This window comes from Alosa pseudoharengus, unplaced genomic scaffold (genome assembly GCF_046254945.1).
Source record: "Alosa pseudoharengus isolate Yale_2024_CS ecotype anadromous, Long Island Sound unplaced genomic scaffold, YU_APseudo_1.1 YU_APseudo_1.1_scf_14, whole genome shotgun sequence".
NCBI classification, from domain to species: domain Eukaryota; kingdom Metazoa; phylum Chordata; class Actinopteri; order Clupeiformes; family Clupeidae; genus Alosa; species Alosa pseudoharengus.
Genome location: NW_027468609.1, coordinates 31,115,711 through 31,140,710, shown reverse-complemented (window position 1 = coordinate 31,140,710; position 25,000 = coordinate 31,115,711). Strand labels below are relative to the sequence as shown.

The 25,000-nt window shown below is 47.5% G+C and overlaps 1 protein-coding gene across 7 annotated transcripts in view; it reads right to left on the bottom strand.

Annotated features, from left to right (window-relative positions):
- vav2 (vav 2 guanine nucleotide exchange factor) overlaps positions 1-25,000 on the bottom strand; it is a 207,563-nt gene that overhangs the window by 175,049 nt on the left and 7,514 nt on the right. The window lies entirely within an intron of this gene.

Genomic DNA, 25,000 nt, shown 5'->3' with positions numbered 1-25,000 from the left:
TTTTAGCGACACCATCTGGGCCTGTCCGATTCCACACTGGAGCAGCATTTTAAAGGATGGGGGGGGGGGCAGGGAGGGGGCAGTAGCGGAAGTGTTCCTGGCGGAATCGGAGATCGATGGCCTGCGCGATCGCACGGGACCCGCGGAGCCCTGAGCCACCTCTGCTGGAATCAATAAGCCTCCGTTGAGCTCAGCGCTCCGGATCTCACCTGTTCTAACGACCGGTTAAAACCATAGCTGGAGGGTTCTACTCTCAACTCTGTTCAAAACACCCCTGCGCCGATCAGCTGTGGAGCTATAGGAGACTGAAACGTCGGTCTGACGGCTCAAACGGATAAAAAAAAGAGAAGAAAAAAAAACATGCAGTGCCTGCGGGGCAAACATACCACTTGTTCGATTACACTTCCCTACGTAACCTCCATAGGAAGACCGACATTCTAAACACGCTGTGGTTTTTTTTAAATATTGATGAGGTGGGGGAGGAGGACAAGCTCTCAGTCTCGATGGAAGAGTGGGAAACATCATTACTTTATTACAGCAGGGCCATGGAGATGCCCACACTGAGCTTGGTGGCGACTCCTGGGTAAGATGATGTGAGAGGAGAGAGTGGGCCGCACGCTCAGAGGCGGAGACAGAGGTGACGTCTTAACTGGTGCTGCGCCGTGGGGAGAGAGGGATGAGGACGCGAGGGAGGATGAGGGAGAGGAAGAAGTGGGTCAGGACGATGCGTTGGCGCGACTGGGCCCGACGCTGCTCGAGAGATTATAATAAAGACCGGAGAGATTTTCTTCCTTTCTTTTTTTTCTTCTTCTTCCTCTTCTTCTTCTTCTTCTTCTTCTTCTACAGTGGGAGTGTGAGGCAGCTGAGGGAAGCGGCCGCTCCTGTAAGGGGGGATTGTTCAGTCTATCATGAGCTCATCTGCAGCGCTCTGCACTGGGCGCTCACCGCACCGTGGGGAAACACTGAAGGATGGAGAGGAAGCAAGAGAGAATGGAGAGAGGCAGGGAAGGAGGGAGGGAGGGAGGGAGGGAGAGAGTAAGAGTGAGGATAGAGCGGGAGAGAGAGAAAGCGCAAGACAGAGAGGAGGGAGAGCAGTGGGAGGGAAAGAGAGATGCAGTGAGGCAGAGAGAGAAGGATGTCCATTTTAAAACGGCAGAAGATGCCTCTGGCTCTCCTTATCTAAATAACATGTATGCACGAATTCTTTAAAAAAAACACTATTATGGGTCCTTTCAGCACACCTACTCACTCACTGATTCCACCGCCTCATTTAGTTCTACCCCATTTCTATATATTTCACACACCTCCAAAGCAGGCCACCGATTCATTCAAATTCCCACTGCAGTCCTGCTTTCATTGGAGACATGGATTTTATTTTGTACCCGAGAAATGCTAAAAACAGCTTCAGTGTTTAGTGTTTTTCTCCCCCCAACAGGGTTCCTACTGCATACATCACACACACACACACACACACACACACACACACACACACACACACACACTCACACACCCCCTCATGCACACAATAGCATTAAATACAGTTGTTACCCCTTCGCTGACGTTGGATAATATCTTTTCTTTTTTTTCTTTTCTTCCGTCCCCCCTCCTTCCCAATCTGTTATCGGCGGAATCCTGCCGCACAGTGCCAAATTGGGCTCCGCTTCCTCCTCTGTTTCTTTTTTTATCTGCGCTGGCGTGAAATAATAAGTGTGACATCTGATTACCAGCCAAGCCCTCGCCATACACAACTCAGCGAGCGAGTGAGCAGGACCCCGATAAAGCAGCCCGACCATGAGGGATAGCCAAGGCTGATGATAGCACTGTGTGTGTGTGTGTGTGTGTGTGTGTTGTGTAGGTGATGTGAAAATGATGGAGTTGCAGAGGTACGCTTGAATAGAGACGGGATAATGGATTTTCCATCCACTTCTGCAGGGCTCTTAGTGACGCAATTGGTCTTCATGTACACACACACACACACACACACACACACACACATACGCACACACACATATACACACAGACACAAACCACAGAATCAAATAAGGTCTACCTACCTAGACATATACCAGCTCCACAATAATGAGAACCTGTCTGCCATACATACACAGCACACCTATGGAAAAAGAATGTATGCATTGCCATTTTTCCACTCCGTACCAGCCCAGTGATGGAACTAACTGTCAAACAAAGCAAATGCTCACACGCTCAATCAATTCATTAAGTCAGAGTAAACCTGAAATTAAAGTGTGTATGTGTGTGTGTGTGTGTGTGTGTGTGTGTGTGTGTGTGTGTGTGTGTGTGTGTGTGTGTGCATGCACCCTACTGTTTACCAAAGACAAGCAAAGGCCAGCAGTGACAAATAGCCACCGTGTCACCTTTAGCACTGATGAACTGTGCTCCTGCGAGACACTCTCTCATACATACATACACACACACACACACACACACACACACGGCTCGTCGATCATCGCCCATGCCCTTATTCACTGGAGAATGACACCCGGCACAAGACAGGCAAGGTTACTCTCTCCCTGTCTCCTCAAGAGGGATGTCTCTGGTCATCCACTCTCAGCTCCATTTGTGACTGCAGCAGGTAAAGGTCAAGTGTGCCACTCGCGCTCTCTCTCTCTCTCTCTCTCTCTCTCTCTCTCTCTCTCTCTCTCTCTCTCTCTCTCAGCCTGGGCCACAAAGCCACCACAGTTGGAGGAACAGAGAAGTCCCCTCTGCCATGCAAATCTGGCTCCAGGAAACGTGAGAAGCACCTGAGCGCCTGACTTCCTGTGCCTCTTCCTGTCACCACCCTCTGAGATGCCATGGCGCTCGTGGGCCTTGACTATCAGAGGCCACTCGACCGAGATGCTCTGTCAGTACCCTCGAGTCACACTCCCTACACCGTCCAATCACACTGCAGCATCCTGATGGAGTGAGAAGAAGGGGAAGGGCCTTCTCAGCCGACTGCATCTGGTGCCCTCAGGGTGTGACCGAAAGAGAGAGTCATCTCTTTCAAACCACCAGGGAACAGCACAGAAACCACGCTGTGAGCTCTAAGTCAGACAGGCAGAGAGAGCATTAGATCATCACTCCGCACATTCACGCTCAGCCTAAAACAGCATAGGTCATAAATAGGATTCATACATGAGATTAAAATGATTTGAGCCTCATAAAAACAATCAGTCCCTGTGTGTGGCGAGCAATGATCTGGGATCAGCTGTCCGTGTTCCACACAACAACTTCCTTCTACTAGTATTTCAACAGTGAAACTGAAGTAGGATCATTGAGTGCACATTTGCATGATGAGAACAAGAAACCAAGAGGCTATATATTAGATCACAGATGACACGCACAGTTGCATCTGCAGAACGGCATCCTTTAATCAACATTTCAACCATCTGCCCGAGTGAAGGGAGAGGAGTGGAGAGGGGGAAGAGAGGGATGATGCTCTCTTTAATCAGCCAATGAGTGCCCACAACGGGGAAGGGGGGGGGGGGGGGACGGGGGCTGAGGGGGGGATTCCCCCTCCCAAAGTGCCTGCTCATGCAAAACTTTTCTCAGCGTGGGTCTGGCGGCGAGCCAGCCAGTAGTGGAGCTCAGAGGAGCGGTCTGACCTTGCTGCCGTGAACGGCCCAGCGTGGCACGACCTTGCCTCCTGCCATTTTTTTTTTTTTTTTTTTTTTGTGCATTGCGGCGCTCAATCATTTATGAGGGTGCCTGCGGAACTGTAATGCCCAACGGGCTTCCAGAAATCATTAATGCTGGTTAAAGAGTTAAGGGCCTGTAGGTGCGGACTTTGTAAGACACAAATAAAAACATCTCTGGCTGCCGCCACCTCCCTGAGGGCTTTCCAGCTGGATGGGCCCAGTGGGAATACAGTGCTGTATCCAAGGAGAGGCAGCAGGCATCTGGCCCCCTGTCCACACTCTAAATGGCCCAATATGGACGACTGCACGGGACACCAGGTTTTTGAGCTGTGGCTTGAAGGGCTGTAGTCGTAGCCCTGCAGGGGAGCCTTCCTCTTGTGTTTTAAGAGGAGAGGAATGAGGTGGTCACTCTCTCACACACGCACACACTCACTCTCACACACACACACACACACACACGCACACGCACACACACTCAAATATTCTCTCTCTCCCACTCAAACAGCTACACTCAAATGTTCAGGACCACAGATGCAAGTGGTCCAGTATCTGTGTGAAAGCCATTGTAGGGTGAAAGGCCAGCGTTCTGCTGAAGAATAATAAAAAAACAAAAAAACAGATACCCTACAGGGCCGAAAGTTGAATAACCCTTTCTTTTACAAAGTCGAGTACTTTCTGTGTCCATAAAAAAGAGCCGTGAATGTGGCTGCTCCTGCTGGACTGCTCCCCACTGCGTCTTTATAAACAGGCAGAAAGGCTGAAGCTGAAAACCCACAAGCAGAGAGAGAGAAAGAGAGAGAGAGAGATAGAAAGAAAGAGAGAGAGAGAGAGAGAGAGAGAGAGAGAGAGAGAGAGAGAGAGAGAGAGAGAGAGAGAGAGAGAGAGAGAGAGAGAGAGAGAGGCCCCAGTGTGCTCGACTCACTTTTTCCAGAAGCTTCTGGAAAACTGAATCTGGACGTTGCGCAAGGGCGACCTTTGAAGGCGCATTACCGAGCGTCGCAGGTTCCGGGATCATGCCGTTTATGACAAGGCGGGTTCAGTCCGGAGCCTCAATTGAGCTTCACAATGAGAGCAGTCGGACTGGACTGAGAGCAGAGGACAGGTCGGGTCAGCGAGAGAGAGAGATAGAGAGAGAGAGAGAGACAGAGAAAGATCTTGGGGGATGGGAAGATGACGGGATGGAAAAAGATGCAGATTTTTGTTCTTTTCCTAGAGGGAACTCGCAGAACCCTGAGTGTTTTGAATTTCCTCAAGTTTACTCCTTCAGGTCAGAGGCTGGCGACGAGTTCCAAGTGTGTGTTATTTTTGTTTCTGGGCGCAACATCATCCTTCTGGATGCACAATCTGCCCCAGCCAATTACAGCACAGCCATCCCTAAACTCCACCCACTGAGGCGCCTTGGCCATCTCCATCGCCGTCCCTCGTCCCCATCACAACCCTGGACCCATTTCCCCATACACCTCATCACTCACTATGCACACAAGACCTCCACACCACACCACCCTCCCCCTTCACCCCGCTGTGGGATCTCCCGGCTAAACTCCCCTCTCCGGGGACTTCCTTCCTGCTCTCCATATCCCCGGGTATTTTTGGACCTTAAATAAAAGCGCGCTGACCATTAGTGCAAATCTGGAGGAAGGCTCCATCACGTCCATTAGACACTGAAACAGACACACACACACACACACACACACACACACAGCCAGGGCTGATGCATAAGGGGGTGGTGGAGGTGGTGGAGGGAGGGTGGTGTTGCACTAACAGCTCCACACATTAAATCAGGACGACCACTCCACGGAGCAGCGCAGCAGAGCACGGTGGGAGGATCCATAATTCATAGCGTTTAATAGAATGAAGGAGCTAATAATAAAAGCTGAGGGAGCCGGCTGGGGTGCAGACTCATGGGAGATCACTCTCCTCATTACCAGAGAGAGAAGGAGAGAGAGAGAGAGAGAGAGAGAGAGAGAGAGTGTGTATGAGAGGGGGGGGAAGTGGGATAGAGAGAGATAGAGGGAGAATAAGGGAGAGAAAGAGAACATGAGTAGCGGGACCACACACTCTTGCAGTCCCTCACATCTTATATCACTCTTCATTCTATCCTTCTTTCTTTTTCTTACCTATCTGGACTTCATCCCTCTCTTTGTTGGATGGCAAAAGAGAAGGGATGCAGAAAGAAATCCTAGAACTACACCCCCCTCCTCCTCTCTCTCTCTCTCTCTTCTTGCCTGACTCACTTCCTCTCCTCATCCCCTTTTCCAAGGCCCCTCACAGCAGTAACCAAGGCTCGGTGACGCTCAGCAATCCTTTAACTCTTCTCTTCTTTTTTTCCTCCTCCTTCTCCTCCTCCTCCTTCTCTTTCTCGGAATCTTGCCCGGCAGACACCTTCATTAGCAGTCACCAGAATGTTCAGTGAGATTTCGTGAGGAGGAACTCCCCTGGGGGAGGAGGGAAGGGGGCGGAGAGACTCCACCATTTTGGTCGAGAGGCTCATTTCTGAGTGAACTAGCATTGTTTTGTTGTTGTGTTAGTGCAGACGTTACATAAGCTGTCGCCTCCTGAAAGGAATGCGATTAAAATGAGAGAGACGAGACAGGATGTGGTCAGGAGGAAGAGGACACTGGAAGATTTGAGAAGAAATCAACTCACTATTCCATCACATTATGTGACACCATGTTACTGATCACAAACACAAGGAAATTCTAGTGATCAATTGATCAATCTAGTGATCACTCAATTGTCAAAATGAAAGTGCTTTTCTAACTGTCTATGTGTGCGTGTATTTGTGTGCGTGTGTGTGTGTGTATGTGTGTGCGTGTGTGTATGTGTGTTTTAAATGTTTGCAGAAGAGACTTCATTTCTTTATGCTTGGTCCCCTGTGTACACTAGTCTGGATTGGGCTCATTTCCGGCAAACTCTTATTCCATGTTTTTCATGCTGAGTCATCATACCCATATAAATAATTCATCACATCTCTGGACACAATACTCCTGTCTACACCCACACACCCACACACACACGCACACACATACAGCCTAATCAATCAATGGGTGTGATAACTCCATGATCAGTCCCCCCACATACACACATACACGCCATGCTGTTTCTCATTCGGCCAATCAGCACATTGGCTCGGGAGCAGGTGCCATCAATCATGGGCCGACACCTCTGGTGGTGGGCGATATGAGTTTGCTCAGAGTTTGTGCCTGTGTGTGCATACTTATGCAGGAGTGGGCAGAGGGTTGCTGGGGATATCAAGTTGGCTCGCAACCAACTGTAATGCTAAACACGGCGATATGTCTTCCAGTTCTCCATGCTCATCTACGACTTATTCACATGGTGTTTCAAAGGAGGGGTGAGAGAGGGGGAGGTGTGTTGTGGTGTGGATGTGTGTGTGTGTGTGTGTATGAGTGTGTATGCGTGTCTGTCTGCACGAGGATTGAGGATTCTGGCCACGTGCCTGTTTGTGTGTGAGAGAGTAAGGTGTGTGAGAATGTACATCCTCACCACATACAAACTAATTTAAAATGCTGTGCTTGTGTGCATGCACTTATTTCCTTGTACATGTGTGCAAGAATACGTGCATGCTTGCATGAGCGATGGCTGTGCATGTTTGCCTGTGTGTGTGTGTGTGTGTGTATGTCCTCCACCTCCTGCTACTCTTCTTGCTTTGAAAGCAGGCCGCCTCTGTTTTTAATGGGTGCTAGCATGTCTGCCTCCAGCGATAATCTAATAAAGCTCCTCAATGCTTTACACAGGCTGTAATGAGAGGCAAACACCACACACACACACACACACACACACACACACACACACACACACACACACACGCAGAGTGAGCACTGATGCGTCCTGAGGGAGGTCTGCATAAACAGATGGGCTTCTTACTCACCGAACGACAGAACTCATCTCTCATGCAAGCAGCCCCGCAAAACCAGCAGTGGCAAGTCTGCTACACCCACTATGTGATTGACTTTGTGCACGTGTTTTTGTGTGTGTGTGTGCGCGTTGAGGGGTAATAGAGATAATCTCAACACCTGACTAGCGTGGAAACACTCGAGAATTTAGGCTAAAGGATGCTTGTAATTGCAGCACATCACTTAACTGACTCAATGACTCCATTGATTGTATTGATCTTGAATCCTCTCAGCAGGTCTGTATTAGCTCACTGCTTTATATCTCAAGACATCAGCAGACTGCTCACCAGTTCCACCATCTGCATTCATTCATAGATTCAATGCAACTAAGAGGAATGGAGGAAGAATGGTACAAATCACTGCAATCTTGGTCACAAATTTGAATCTGAGCAGTGTGAAAAAGCGCAGAGGCCCATTACAGATGCACAACACAAGAACACCACACACACACACACACACACAGGCACACACACACACACACACTCACTCAAACACACACACACACACAGAGGCAGACAGACACACACACACTGAGAGCAAATGCTGAATTTACATGATAAATGAACACTATACAGTAGCGGGCTTCAGCACCTGCACCTCCCTCTGAGCGACACACTCTTCCTGTTGATGCTTCCTGTCTCTCATTCAATCTCGTTCTTCATCAGTCAGTTTCCCGCCTGCCTCAGTCCCTGCACATAAACACCCACTCTATTCTTCCCCTCATAGGAATTAGCCTACATTCATCCGGATCTCTCCACTACAGACACTCTTCCCAAGTTATGTTGAATTGTTGATTACTGCTGGCAAGAAACCTCTTGTTTTAGTTAAGGACAGACTCCTGTGAAGACCTCAAGACCAGTGTAATGTAGCTAACTATAACAGTTCAAGGGTTTCTGTTTTTTTTTATACACAATGATGACGTACAGACAGGTACATGACTGAGTCACTTACTTTGAGGAATCAGTCATAACCCACACCCACAACAGGACACCTTAATGAGACAAGCATACCACTCTCATAAGTACTTAATGGTTGTTTCTTTAGCTGTTAGCACTGCAGGCAGTGTGCAGGCTAACGCTAACTCCGTCCATTAGCCTGGCTGAGCTGAATGCTGCAATAAAGTTCAGCCCATAGACAGTAAAAGAAAGGTTCAGCCAAGCAGATACATGGGCTTGTGATCCTCCTCAATGAAGCTCAAGCGACACTCTGAATAAACACCCCGGGCACGAATGGTTGAGCCCACACCGAAACACTATGACCCATCAGCACAGTGTGACAAGTTGTCTGAGCACTGCGAACGGCGTTCCAAAATAATTTAAAAAAACAACCGCCTCGAATCGCTTCGCCGTTGAATAAATTACGAGATGGTATGAGGAGAAGAGCAAAGTCGTGTAAGTGACGCTTCTATCTCTCCCCCCTCGAACTCTCGCTCCCTCTCGGTTTTTATTATCGCTTGCAATCTCTCGCTCATTCTCTCACTCTACTTCTCTCAATCTCTCGCTTTCTATGCCCTTCTCATATCTTCCATACAAACACACATATAGAGAATACAAATCTCCAGGGCCAGAGCACCACAGCCCCACTCTCTTTCATACAGAAAAAAAATCTCTGATTCACACTCATCAAGTAACCCGCCTCTTAAGAGTCTGAGGCCCAGGGGGCACAGGAAGGGATTTGCACAAGCCTGGCCCCAGCTACAACTACCAGGCTGATCATTTTCCATAGAACTGCTTTAAAGACCTAGCCGAGGCCATAAAACCAAGGCAAAAAGAGACTAAATGAATCTGCCTTGAGACGTTAATGAACTAATCAGGACAACACAGTGTAGTTAATTAGAAGGATACTTTCAAAGTATCTCACGAGGGAACATCTTTTTAACAAGTGTTGTGATTATGGGCAAAAAAGTGGGTTTTATATGAAATACATCTTGTTTTGGTCTTCCTCTCATCAAATGGGTTGTTGAGTCATTAATCCCTGTGTTTCTCATTACCAGGCTCCGATTCATCCTCAGGCGATGGGAACCTGTCATTAGTGTGCATTTGTGTGGGTGGGAAAGTTTTGTGTGCATATGGGAAACAGTGGAGACTTTTCCCCTTGTTTTGTTGTTCTATTGCCGTTTTGTAATTCTTTTTTAGTTATTTTTTTATTAGAGCAGATTGTGATTAGACAACTTATTTTCCAATTCTCAAAAGCCCCCCTGGTCTAACTTTTTAATTAGCAAAATACCTCTTCAAGGTTAAACAGCTTGGTGCTAACAAATTTACTTTCCCATAATTTATTATGTTTGTTTCCACTTCCATTCTGCTTCTCTGCCTTAGCCCATTGAGTGTCTTTATAGAGAATAATTAATGTTCCCTTCAGATCAAATAAAATCTTACAGAGAGAAATACATTCACAACTTTAACCACTTACATCTATTTGCTTTGTGTTTGTATCCATTTTCTCACCACTAACAACAAAAGAACAATACGATCAAAAGAGCAATCTCCATGTGATTTTCATTTTACTGTAATTGATTTGCATGTACAATAGTTTATTTCAAAGTGACATTTCAGGAGTAGTCGAACACTTAGAAAGCAAGGCAATGAGGCACACAAGGGAGTCATAGTCAGACTATGATGGAAACATTTTTGGTTGCTGTTTTTTGTCTCGAGGGGCCCGTAAAACTGATGCAGGCATCAAAGCAGGACATATCACCACATTCACAGGTGTATGTCGGCGGAATAGGAAAGAAAACAACTCCCTTTCCAAAAAGACAACCTTCAGGAAAAGACCTTCAGTGACAAACATTATGAATGGCACATTGCATTGGACATGCATCATGGTGTCACAGCATTGTAAAATGTGTTCACCTGCCCCATATTCAGTTAATGGCCCACACAACGGAACAAAGATCAGAAGAGTTCCCAGAAGTCCTCCCGGGTATACCGGGGGAGAGGAAGTTGAGCGTTAAAACTCAGCCGACGCCCCAGCGTCAGCATGTTCCCTGCCTCAGGACCCTGAGACAGACGCAGACAGACCCCTGACCGCGCAGGCCAACCCTGACAACCCTGAAATGAGACAGACAGAGAGACGGCACGAGGCACAGAGAGACAGAGTAGGAGAGAGAGAGAGAGAGAGAGAGAGAGAAAGAGAGAGAGAGTCTATGCTGAGTCACCTCCAATCCCCCCGAACCTCCTGCACCATAGGGGACGTCTGATTAGGCTGCGAGGTGACCTTCTTCATTTGGATGAGGCCTGCATCCCAGGCCGGGATTGAGGCAGCTTGATTTGCCTTGACATTGTGAGGACATTCTCCCAAAACATGCTTGAGAGAGGCTACAACACAGTGTCACGTGGCATATTTTAACTTCATAAGTTCTTATGATTTAATTGAATTACAGTAATTTAATAGACAGTATTAAACAGTAAAACTGGAGGCTGCATTGTTTTATACCTGCTACTCTATTGACATTAACATTAACTCACAATATAACATAATGTCATTATATCATAAAATGTTAATGGTTGGAGTTGAGTGACATAAGTAATGATATTTGACAGCACTTAGGCAGGGTTATACAGCTTTCAAACAAGGCAAAAGGCAGATGTTTCTGGTTTACGTAGGGTCTGTGACAGAGAGAAGAGATGGCCCTCTGAAATACTTATTACAGCAGGTGTGTTTGTGAAAGAGTGTGTTTCCAAGCAAGTTTAATTGTCTGTGTCTGTGTGTGTGTGTGTGTGTGTGTGTGTGTGTGTGTGTGTGTGTGTGTGTGTGTGTGTGTGAGAGAGAGAGAGAGAGTGTGTTTGTTCACAGCAGATGCTTAAATTGAACCTTTGATGAGAGAAAAACTATCTCTAATGACAGGAGAAGCAGAAGGCACAGGAGTGTGTGTCTGTGTGTGTGTGTGTGTGTGTGTGTGTGTGTGTCTGTGTAGGGAGGTGCAGAGGTGTGACTAGCTGTCTCTCCCAATGGCCATGCAGAGCTGCACCAAATCTGACAGCCAGATGTTGGAGGCCCTGGGCTTTTGCACACACTTACACCACACACACACACACACACACACACACACACACACACACACACACACACACACACACACACACACACACACACACACACACACACAACCATCCCTAAAGCTTCCTAAGTCTTTTTGCCAGAGTCTGATAGGCTGTATCAGAGATTCAAGGTGACACCTATCACACCAGCTAAACCACGCATACATCCAGAAGTAATCTAGGGAATGTCATGTGTCTGCAAAGAAAACAACAACAAAAATGATCTCAAGTGCATGCACACAAAAAAACATTTTACCAAATACACATCCAAGGTGTTTAATAAAACATAATTCTACATGAGCACCGATGCCAAAAATAAAGCTGCTGGCTAAATTGGGTCCTGAGTTTCCTGGCAACAGCTTGGCCCTCTCCTCCACCTCCTTCTCACCTTCCTGCTTTATGGATCGGAGACATCAGGCGGCAGGGCGGACCACCGCTAACAACCAGGTGCTAAAGACCCCCACCTCGGGTCAGTGCAAAGCCCATTAATCCTTCCTGGTGGTGTCTGACATGCCGGGCGTCTAATCTAGTGTGCGCCCTAATTAAACCAAAAAGCCCAGGTTAGCACGCTAAAGGTTGCTGAGGTAATTCGCCCCCGCAGTTTAATTTTCAGGAGGTGAGACACATCACCGGTTGTCACCTCCGCCCAGATCACGTCTTTTATTTTAATGGCTGCTCGTTTGTGGGAGATCGACAGCAACGTGCACGGAGGCAAAAAAAAAGAGTACTGATCAGAGCGGGTTAATATTCCCCCGGTCATCGCGGTGGTGCTTGACATTTAGACAAACACAATCAAACATCGGAGTGGCGCTGGCATCGGAGGTTGGCCTGGCGACAAGACAAAGAGACGAGCTGACATTAGGCCCAGGCGTCATTTACATGTGTGACGCGGTGGCCGGCGCTAATGTCACCCAGACCAGCTCGATAACACAGGCCACATCAAAACCACTGACAGATGAACAGTTGACTGACTCAGTCCTATAGACACACACAAACACAAACACGTACACACACACACACACATACATTTGTACACACACACACCAACTTTGTTCCTCTGACCTTTTCAAATATTCTAATCGTATGCTATACTTGCCACTTCCACACATATACTGCTTTCAGTCTGCATTTTCATATTCCCCAGACAAACATGTATCCAACTTCCCACAGAACCACATAAATTAGCCTGCAGCCACTGAGCTGTGGTGCCTTTAATGTCTCTGAGCTTCACACGCACACCATGCAGGCACACACACACACACACACACACACACAGAGAGACACACACGCACGAACGCACGCTTGCACACACAGACACACACACATTGACAAATATTCTCCTCCAGTACAACCTATGTTTTGTTCATACTAAACACCATTTTTACGCTACCCAAAACCACCCCATCCATCATTCAGAGTCTTGTCCATTCATAGCTGTTGTCCACTAATTGGCATGGAAAAACAGTTATTTCTGTTGTGTGCATATTCCAAGTGTGTGTGTGTGTATGTGTGGAAAGGATGTGCGTGTCTGAAGATGAAGGCGGCACAAAGGGGTGTTCTATTTAGGGGGAGGGACGTCAACACAACAGACACAAATAAAGAAGCGCAGCACCATGGCTATGCTGAGCGGAGGGATGGGGGGGACTGGGCAGTGAGTGACTACTCTGGTGCCTGTCGCGTGCTCGTCTGGTTGCGTGCTGCAGGTCTCGCAAGATAGCTCATCATTGCTAATAAGAGCGCAAGAGAAATGTCCAAAAATTATCCACTTGATCCTTCTTGGATGATGATGCATGTGTGTGTGTGTGTATGTGTGTGTGTGTGTGTGTGTGTGTATGTGTGTGTGTATGTGTGTGTGTATGTGTGTGTGTATGTGTGTGTGTGTGTGTATGTGTGTGTGTATGTGTGTGTGTGTGTGTGTGTGTATGTGTGTGTGTATGTGTGTGTGTATGTGTGTGTGTGTGAAAGAGAGGTCAAGATTTCTGAGCTTGTTTTGGTATGACTGTGGTCTGCTAAGCGTGAGTAGACTGATGCTGCATTTCCATGGGCACAGGCTTGGCAACCATACGCTGAAATCAGTGTGTTAGTGGGCTAGCGTGCAAGTAGGTTGGCATGGGAGGCCACGCGTCCTCACTCTCCTCTCCTTCTCCTTCCCCGTTTGTCATGCTTCATCTCTCAATATCTCTTTACATATGTCTTTCGCACCATATATTTCTCACGCTATATCCCTATCCCACTCTTTCAGCCCTCCTCTGTCTCTCTCTCTCTCTCTCTCTCTCTCTCTCTCTCTCTCTCTCAATCTGCTGCTCCATCTCCTCTTCTTCTCTCTGTAATGCCCCACTGGCTACAGGCCTGGCTGACGTCTGAGAGAGATGAAGTGTTGATGATTAATGCCTCCAGAGCCAACAGTATATCACACACACAAACACACACACACACACACACACACACACACATACACACACACACACACACACACACCAATCAGGAGGTGGTGGCCTGACTGAGTGTTCTTGCAGTCCCCAATCATACCAAACAGCAAACAGAGTAAGAGTCAAGGTCAAGCAGAGGCGGAGAAAAGAGGGACACACACACTCCACTCACATGCATGCACACACACACACACACCACACATTCACACACCACAACCACCACCACTGAAACAGACTTCACAGAGATAAAGAACAGTGTGGATAGTAGGACAACAGGATGAGGATGTGGACACATACTTTTAAAGCATTCAACACACACACACACACACAAACACACACACACACACACACACACACACACACACACACACACACACACACACACACCGTATCTGACTTCATCCTCAACAACACATATTGCTGAGTGCAGGAATGCCTTCATATCTAGGGTCACAAAAAGTATCACAAACAATGGCAACAATGCACTTGACTTAGTTTCAGTTCTTCGTACAGTTGGCAAGTCAACTGGCCATTTCTTGTTAGTTTTAATCTCTAAGTCTGCACCAATGGCGTCGCCTTCACACAATATATTTTGTAAGTGGAGCACTATGCAAACACACGTTAAACAGAGCCATTCACAGCATCCTGTGGACAATTTGCCTACTGCATAAAGAGAATTAATAAATCGATAAGACACCATTTGCAATCACGGAACATGTAAACATTTCTGGGTTCATTCCACACACACAGTAACAGGCCAAGCAGCTTGGCTGCAGTCACAATTGGCTGGTTTTATTCTCTAAGGGCCTCTCTTTTGGGTGAGGGTTGAACACTGGAATAGTCTCATCTGCTGGTTCCCTCATAAATCTCCCTTTTGCTACATCATTCTGCCTCTGAGCCAAATAGTCTTGGGACGTACGTCATCATTGTTGTGTGAAACACACTTTTAGTTTAGTTTGTTATATAATATATAGTTTGTAATATAATATTATGTAGTTTAATATATAGTATTATATAATAACCAATGTTGTTTTCTTTATATGATTTGAAGAAATGACTTCAATAGATGCCAAGGTGAGTTGTTGTGCCGGGAAAGGTATCACACTTCAGGGTGTACCTGAGAATGTTAAAAGTTCAGGTGTGTGACAGTGTACATTTTTGAAATTCCGTCAAACTGGAATTAAACCTGAGTCATACCACTAACAGAAAGGAAGAGCTTGAGAATAATGCCGTGACATGCATGTAAAACATGACGAGCTGAGAGGAAAACAGAGTATGGGAGAGAGAGAGAGAGAGAGGGAGAGAGAGAAAGAGAGAAAGAGGGAGAGAGATGAACAGAACTGATTGTTTTGCGAAGGATGGACCCAAACCGGCAGGAGAAAGCGAAACTAAACCATATCAGCTCTAGTAGAAGAGGAGCTTTGTGGGGGAGAAGAAAAATGTGAAGAGCTGCCAACTATGCTCCAGAGCCCGAGTGCGGAGAGAACGAGAGAGAACCAGCCCGGCTCGGCCCGGCCCACACGGAACCCGGAGCTCCTCACGGTATGAAACACCTTTGTTCTTAGTCCACGTGCTGCAATGAAAACACACAAAGTCCTCACACTGATCCCAGAGCTCTACTTTGTGTCTGCAAGAAGAGGGAAGGCACTGCTTATGTGTGTGTGTGTGTGTGTGTGTGTGTGTGTGTGTGTGTGTGGAAAGGGATGGGAAGAGGGTAAAAAAAAGAAAAAACACATATATGAGATACTTTCTCTTTCTCTGCTCTGCAGTGGCTTCAATAAATAATGAGGATTTTAAAATAAAGTTACTGCAATGAAAACAAGCACACAAAAAGGAACTGGCTGCCATAAAACACTCAGACTTGTGGAATGTGGGTTTCAGGAGACGGACAGTGCTAAAGACTGGAAGTAGAGGAAGCCTGTTAGCGGATTAGCACAATCAACAACATTGCACAGCACAGGATATGGTGATTCGGCAGGGATAGATGGCACCTGCAGACTGCTCTACTACTGTACTACTATGCTACTATTATACCCTCACTAAACACACACACACACACATACTTCAAACACACACACACACACACACACACACACACTCAAACGTACACACACACACCTTAAACACACACTCACACACACACACACATCTCAAACACACACACACACACCTCAAGCACACACACACATACACACTTGAAACGCACAAGGATATTTCCTCAGTACACTGAAGCATGACCCTCCCACACATACACAAAAAACAACGATTAATTACAAACAACAAATAATTTGGATTTGCGGAATATAACAATAGAACAATCACACATGCATACTAACACAGACACAGACACACACACACACACACATACACACACACACACACTCACACACACACACACACACACACACACACAAACAGACACACAGACACACACAGACACACACACACACACACACTCACAAACACACACACACACACACACACAGACACACGCACACACACGCACAGACACACACTCACACACACACACATACACATTCGGACACGCCATCTCCAGCACGACCAGCAGCTGTCTGTTCTGATCTTCAGGAGAATCGGGGGATTTGAGGACAGCTGGGGAACTCAAGGGACCTCCATCCCCACCCCTCCCCACCCTGCCCTACCCGCCTGCCACATCCTCCTGGGGGGGAGGCATCTCATCCCAGACCCCTTGCTCTCCCCACACGCGCTCCCCAGCCATCTCCACTCCACAGCGCCTGCTCAAACAGTCCAATGACTTCCAGGCCGGAGCGAGAACGCTTGAGTCACAGACGACAAATCAGCATGTTTGCACTGCCACACCACACACTAAGCACACGCTTCGCTTAACCTATGTGCTATGTGCACTCCAAAACATAGTGGCGATAGTGTGGTGGGTCTCTCTCTCACTCTCTCTCTCTCTCTCTCTCTCTCTATGTTTGCATATGTTTGTGTGTGTGTGTGTGTGTGTGTGTACGTGTGCGTGTGTGTACGTGTGCATGTGTGTGTATGCGTGTGCGTGTGCATGTGTGTGTGTGTGGTTCATGGAGCAAAGAGGAGTTGAGGAGTTGCATCAAAGAGGCTAGGAACATGCACTGGGCGGTTAACATCACACGAGGACTACTCTGTAATCAGACATCCAGTGTGGCTGTGGAAGATAGCTGGGAGCGTCTGGCAGGGCCCTCTGTTCACCAAAGTCCCACTCAAGTCACGCTACCAACAGCAGTGACCGGCTCACTGGAAACAAGGCTAGAGACTTGGGACCATGGCCATAGAGGAGTCCCAAGTATTATCTTAGTGGTGTTCTGTTTTGTCAACATGCTTGTATGTACATGAAGGCACAGCACACACGACACACGACACACACACACACACACACACACACACACACACACACTCTCACACACACACATGCAGAAGAGTGGTGTCCAGATTGCATGGCTGGCTTGCTCGGGGGGGGTGGGGCTGGTCTCATTCTGAACTCTCTGTTCTGATTCCAGATGTTTCTTGTTGTCTGGAGAAGAGGAGAAGCGGAGATTAAACAACTCTGCTACAAGCAGAGAGAGAAAGAGACAGAGAGAGAGAGAGGGAGAGAGAGAGAGAGAGAAATGGAAACAGAGGGAACGGGAGAGAAAGAGAGTGAGAGGGCGGAAAAGAGACAGGAAGTCAGAGGCCAAAGAGGAAAGAGTAACTCGTAAGAGTGAACGTGCAAGAGAGCATGGGGGAAGGAGGGGGAGAGAGAGAGAGAGAGAGAGAGAGAGAAAGAGGACAAGCCTGAGGTGAGGATCCTGTCAGGAGAGGAGATGGTGGTGTGTTGGAGGGAGGGAGGGTTGACAAGAAACATTCCAAAAGCCTGAGGAGTTTCTATAGATAGAGGTCTACCAGAGCGAGAGGAGGAGGAGGAGGAGAAGAGAGAAAAGAGGTAAAAGCATGAATGTGAGGCCCCTCAGTAGAGAGCGGGAGGAACGAGCCAGCGACTCAAGGGACTTCAGCATCTCACAGATGAGAACAGCAGGGGAAGCTTCAGGTCCTGATAACCTCCTGTCCTGTCCTGCCCTGAGCTGAAGAACATTACACAGACATGCACAAGGGATCCACTCAGAGGTGTTGGCTCCGTTGGACAGCTGATGAGCAGACCAACAGGAGACAACGTTTTAGACAATAAACTATAGTCTATAGTTTTAATCAAATAAACGTTATCTCCTTTGTAGACACTAAACAGTCATTTGCACATGTGCAAGTGACTTACATACCTATTTATGAATACATGTCAATACAAGTGTTGGTTAGATGACCTAGGCTTAGACGTTATTTTTAATCACGCGAGGTTAGATTTGATATTGAGGTTGCACGTCTAAGCTTACAGCGTAACCTGGATGGGCTTATTTCCCTAGTAACACAAAAATATACGCCGTGCTCACAGTATGGAGTGTACTTTTCAATAAGCATACGCAAGCTCAGATGAATGTGTGAAAGGGAAGTGGTTCTGAGCAAGCAACCAAATGATGTCTAGTTTTGGCATTAAGACACACACACCCTTTCAACACGCACACCATCCACTCTCAAGCTGTACGAGGATGTGTTATGTCTCAACGCGAAGTTGTTCCTGAGCCAATGTGGATCATGAAACAACTTTTTCTGTAAATTGGGAAGTGAAAGTGTAACCTCACCTGAGGCCTTCTGGTGCTTATTATCCATGCAAATCCATGCAGCAGAGGTGCTACTTTTCTGGCTCTGACTTTTCCCATTGCTCTTTAAGCAAATCCCCACCCTACTAATGGAGGTTGAATGTCTGCTGAGCGAGTGAGGGGACACGTTTAACTGTGTAAACCAGACACCGAATACTCAATCTCACTGGTGGTGCCTTCAACTGCTTCTCTCTCTCAATCCCCCACTCTTTCTTTCCATTTTCTCTCTCTCCCTCTCCCTCTCTTTCTTTCACTCCCTTTGTTTTTCTAAGCTGTTTTTCCTACAGCACACGTCTTGCTGTAATCCTAAAGAGTTTAGCCTCAAAACCCTTCACACAGGCAATCAGCACGCTGTCTCCCTGGTTCATTGCTGTCTTCTGCTCTCCAGCACTCCCCTTCTTCCATGTTCCTTTCTTTTCCTTCTTTCCTTCCTTCCCCCCTTCCTATTCCTCTCCTCTAATGGGAAAGCGCCTGTACGCTAACTGTAGCTGCCACTGCCGTTTTTCCCCCGCCACTTGCAGGAAATTGGGTTTTGCGTGAGCCATCAGTCAAAGATACCCACGCCGGTCCGACATGCACTGTGGGGGGAGACGGGGGATTGGATGGGGGAGGCGTGTAGCTACTAACGTTGATTTGTGGTGCCGTGGTGCCTTTGGCTGTGAAAGGGCACACCTGAGACTCCATGCTGAGGGTCTGATGGCAAGATAAACACAACACGATATATAGGATGTGTGTGTGATAAAGAGTCTGTGTGTGTGCATGTGTGTGTGTGTGTGCGTGCTTTGGAATAAGTGGGTGTGTGCTTGTGATTAAGCGAGTCTGTGTGTTTTGTAAGAGAGTGTGATTGTATGATTGCAGGTCTAAGTTTCTATGTGTGTATGTGTGTGTGTGTGTGTGTGTGTTTGTGTGTGTGCACGCGCACATAAAATCAGAATCATAAGCCTGATGATGAAAAGCACAGTGGCTTTCTGATTGATCCCCCTGTGTGTCGACAGGGAATCCAATTTGTTCATTTAATGAGGGCTGACACACACTCAGCTAACACACACCCTTTCTGACATAGGTGCACACACACGAACACACACACACACACACACACACACACACACACACACAAAATCACCACTACCCAGCATGATTAGATAATCATAAGACATCATGTTCCACTGAGAGCTATGATTATCTGTGGCTGTCAGTCAATATGGCATCCACTCACAGGAGGAGAGAGATGTAGCAAGAGAAGTGAGAGACAGAGAGTAGAGGGGAGGAAGAAAGGAGGGAGACAGAGAGAGGACAGCGAAAGAGTGATTTGATAAAGAGCACATTTGCTTGTGTAATTATGACCCGTAGGTGTGATTTGGAGTCGGGGATGTCAAACCACGAATGAAAAGAACTCTCCCTTGTTAGAGAAAGAAGTAGATAAATAGACAGAGAAAGGGAGAAAAAAGGCTGAGTGTGAAAGAGAGTGGAAAGGATTTACAGAAAATTGGCACAAAGAAGCACCCCATTTCCAGTGAGATTACGGTGATGTTTTTTTGTCCAATACATGCATCTTTATCCAGCTATTTACTGCAAATGTGCAAATGTGTGATGGAGCTTTATATAGCCCAGAGCAGAAGGAGTAGCCATAAATCTCAAAGTAAGTAAACAGGATTTAGCTACTCCAAATAAAAAGCGCACAGATACACACTCGGTGAACAGGAGGCAGGGTGGGCGTCTGTTCACACTCCTCTCGCATGAGGTGAAAGATAATTTGGTCCCAATTTACAGTAAGTGGCCTTTAATTGCCAAATGATTATGTTGAAATTATACAGGTTACAGAAAGGGCATGCTCTGCATGGAGGCATACTGTTACATGATACACCCATCCATGGCATGGCTACGCGACACCCATACTTATCACACAAGGCAAACGCTATCCTGTCAAACTCTGACGATTACAACACAGGGCCAGTGTGTGTGTGTGAGGCGAGGCGGATGCTAAAGAGATGACCTCTCTTCCTTCTAAGGTTCAGGTTTCGGTAAGAGTGTGTGTGTGTGTGTGTGTGTCTTCAATTCATTATCCACCCAGTCAAATCTCAAATCCATATTCAAAGCGACTTCCGCATGTGCAAAGGCTTAACAGAGGACATGCCTATTTTCCGGTGACAGCATCTGTGCTAGTGTGTGTGAAAGTGTCTGTGTCTGTGTCTGTATGTGTGCGTGCGTGCACAGGCCCTTGCACATGTAAGAGACCCCCTGGGGGTAAGATTTGCCTATTGGCTGATGAGTGACACCCGTGTGATGGAGATCAGAGGGGATTTTCATACGCTGCGTAACACACTGAGAGACAGTTGTCTCTGACCAGGGCCTGAGGGGTGAGAGCATCGGGGCGAGGCCATATACAATGGTGCGTTTTCATGCTAGTATGGGAGCCTAAAACATTTGCATGTGTGTGTTTTGTGTGTTTCACATGCGGTGTTTGAACAGATGAACAGACCAGTGTTCTACTACAGGCTGTGCTCACAGAGTTCCGCTGAGAGTCTATCCAGTCAGCAAATTAACGCTCCAAATGGATTTACTGACCTCACAACAAGCTGCATGCTAATATTGTCATGTCTGTTTGTCTGCGTCCACGAGGAAAGAGTGGACACAGTCCCCTGACACACGCCTGTACTTTTGCTAGAGAGCTTCTATTGACAAAGAAATATGATATGTAGAGAGAGCAATAAATGTTCTTTCTGTTCATTCTCACTCCCGTGATCATTCTCATCCTCTCTCTCTCTCTCTCTCTCTCTCTCCTTCCGTTAGCTTGATTGGTCTGCATGTTGGGCTGTGCGGGATCAATACCCTCTCAGCTCGGTACACAGAGTCTCCTAATGTTGCAGGCCCCAACCGATGTGGCCCTCCCCTATCCCACAGCCAATTACGCGATATGATCAATACACAGGGCCTGTAATGGGATAGGGGGTGGCCGTGTGGGACAGGGGGGAGCAGCGCTGTGAGGAGAGGCCGCAAATGTACAGGCAACACCGGGGCCCGGCAGGGACGCGTGCTAGAGCGTCCAGGGAGGCAAAAGTAGTCAGTCGGCCGGTTGGCCTCGGACGCGTTTTCCGCAGCAGTGGATCTGGGAGAAAAGAGATGAAGAGGAGGAGAGGAGACGGTATTAAGAGAGGCTTATCTGCTCGGGTGGAGAGGCTGGGGAAGGAGAGGAGGGAGAGGATGGATGGATGGAACGAGGGAGGGTGGAGGGGCGTGTGAAGGGAGAGATGAGAGAGAGTATAGGAAGATGGGAGGAGGAGAAGGAGGAGGAGGAGGAGAGAGGAAGAGAAGGGAAGAGAGAGAGGAGGAGCTGAGTGTATTTTTTTTGTAAAAGGCAAAGACAAAGCACCGTGGGGCTGTCCCCCTCTCTGATGCTTATCAGCAGCTGCAAGAGAGGAGGAAGCAGCCATCAATCACAGGGAACAACACCACGCAACAACAAGGAAGAAGGAAGAGACAGAAGACCAGCGTGTGTGTGAGAGCGTGTGTGTCTGAGAGAAGGTGTGTGTGTGCCTGCGCATGTCTAAAAAAACTCATTCAAAATTTAAACAAACACATTCAAAGGGCGCAGAATGTGTTTCTATATACCTCTGTGTGAGTGTGTCTGTGTGTGTGTGTGTGTGTGTGTGTGTGTGTGTGTGTGTGTGTGTGTGTGCGTGTGTGTGTGTGTGTGTGTGTGTGTTCATATGCATGTGCATGTGTGAGAGAGAGGAAGAGAAAGGCTGCAAGAGAGTGAGCGAGTGAGTGAGCGAGAGCCCAGGATGAGAGATGAGAAGAGGATCTGTGTATGTCCCTGCGTGCCTGCCTGCCTGCCTGTGTGTTTATGTTGACATGCGTGTGTCCTTGTTTTGAGTGGAGAGTCATGAAAACACTGGCAGGCCGAGTCGGCGCCTCCATCTCAGCACGTCAGCCCAGGCTGAGCTCATCCACACCAGAGGGACCGAGTGAACTTCACACACCGCCAACACTCACAGTGAGAGGGAGAGAGAGAGAGAGAGAGAGAGTGAGAGAGAGAGAGAAGGGGAGAGAGAGAAAGAATGAGGGATGGACAGAGAGAAAACAAGAAGAGACAGAAGACAAGAAAGAAAGAGTGAAAGAGACGGATATACAGAGAAAGAGAAGAAGGGAAGACAGGAGTGTGGGGGGTAAAAAGCAAAGCCATCTGCCTTTCCACCATCTCCACAAGCCCTTCATGTGTATGTGTGTGTGTGTGTGTGTGTGTGTGTAAGCATGTGACTATGTATGTGTGTGTGTCTCTGTACCCGCAAAGCCCGATGGGGTTCTCTGAAGCGTGCTCACGACCAGTCAGGTCTCATTCTCCCCAACTGCTGCATGCTAATAGACTCCACAGATGGGCTCCCCCTAGTACAAGCATACGCTCTCCATATGCAAAGGGGGGCTACCTCAGCTCTTTACAGGCCTCTGCCCTGCCCCAAACCAGATCAGTCACTCGCCACCCTGCAGCCTGTCTCCATACACCCACACAGGGAGAGCTCTGCTCCACCGATGGCAAAAGCTCAAAGTCAGCACGATTTCCAGCTGGACAATTAAAGAAATTAGATTCATTGGCTGCCGATACGGAGCAAAGAGACAGATGTGCAGACACAGATAATTACTCATAAAAGGGAACGAAATCATTTTCGAACTAACGATGCCTTTATCGTCACACTGCTATGAGTTATGCAAACCACCTATGTTGAGATATCAGATTTCTTCCTCTTCCCTAATACCTATGCTGGGAACTGATATGACAAGAACAAGCACATAGTCATTATAAATACCATGACTATGGACAAAAAAAAAACCACCACAGGTAACGAGGCATGCTTGCAACATGTTTCTGAGAAGCACAATGATCCCCCAGGGCATTTCCTAGCCGGCTGATTCACGCCGCAGAATCTGGGACGCTAGCTGCGTGTCAAACAAATGTGGTTAAGGGAGCCGGTTTCTTTGTAGCTAAGCAGAAGCTGCCTTGGGCCAATGGGCGCACACACTTAAAAACACACAGAAAGTTCTGTTGACAGGAAGGATGAGATGGCAATCTGAGGAAAAGGAAAACAGCAGAAAGGAGCCTATCCACTGCACTTTGCCATTTAATAGTGTCTTCATGTGGGACTTTTGATCTAAACTGAATGGATTTATTGATCCTGGATGGAGCAAATTATTGGATAGTAGCTGAAAGCTACTGGAAAATTGGGAGTTGTGGTTTGAGCGAGTAACACCCACCATCTGTCTCCAAACTCGATTGTCTCTCCACTCATCTCCTCTATCAATATCTCGGCTATATAACACTCACATAAGTCAAGTCACAGTGACAGGTGGGTGTTTTGGTGACAGCACTGGAGGAGGACAAGAACAGGGATGATTTCTCATCTTGTCAGCGCAATATGGGGAAATCAGCTTCAAGGTACCCGGTGTCTCTCTCTCTCTCATTGATCGTCAGTCCTACGACCCAGTGAAAGACGCCTCGAGACACTACCTCTAACTCTCTCTCTCTCTCTCTCTCTCTCTCTCTCTCTCTCACACACACACACACACACACATACACACACACACACACACACTCACACACACACACAGTCAGTGGCACTCAAGCTCACGCAAGCCCTTAGTTCAAAGTGGCCCTTAAGCTGATGATACACAAGGCAACGTTGCTGGGCAACGTTCCTGAGTATTGTTGTTGTGGCGTATTCCCATTGATGTTGGATCACATTTCTTCTTCTGTAGAATTTTAAAACTTTAATCCTCAGTAGGCAAATTAACATGACCATTCAATCAAAACACAGTGTCCCAGCTATGTGGTTGTGCATGTTTGAGAGAGGGAGAGAGGGGGGGGTGGGGGTGGCTTCTTTTGTGTTTCTGGACGCCAGGCGTCCCTCCGGACAGATGACACAGAACACAGAGGACACAGGCGACCCTCAGGAACATTCCGCAGGCTGAATGGGCCTGATTCAAACGCACCGCACTCACTCACAATCTCCAAAAGAGGCTTCACAGCATCTGCCAACTGTGTGTGTGTGTGTGTGTGTGTGTGTGTGTGTGTGTGTGTGTGTGTGTGTGTGTGTGTGGGGGGGTGGGTGTGTGTGTGTAAGAGAGAGAGCATGCAGGCACACGTCTTGTCCAAGAGACTAGCGTGCAGTAAACATGAACTGACCACAAGCAGCTTAGCATTTTCTGTGAGGGCTGGAAAAACTCCATCCGTTCCCATGCAAAAGGACTGGAAATGTCAGCATGAAAACAAACAAATAGGTT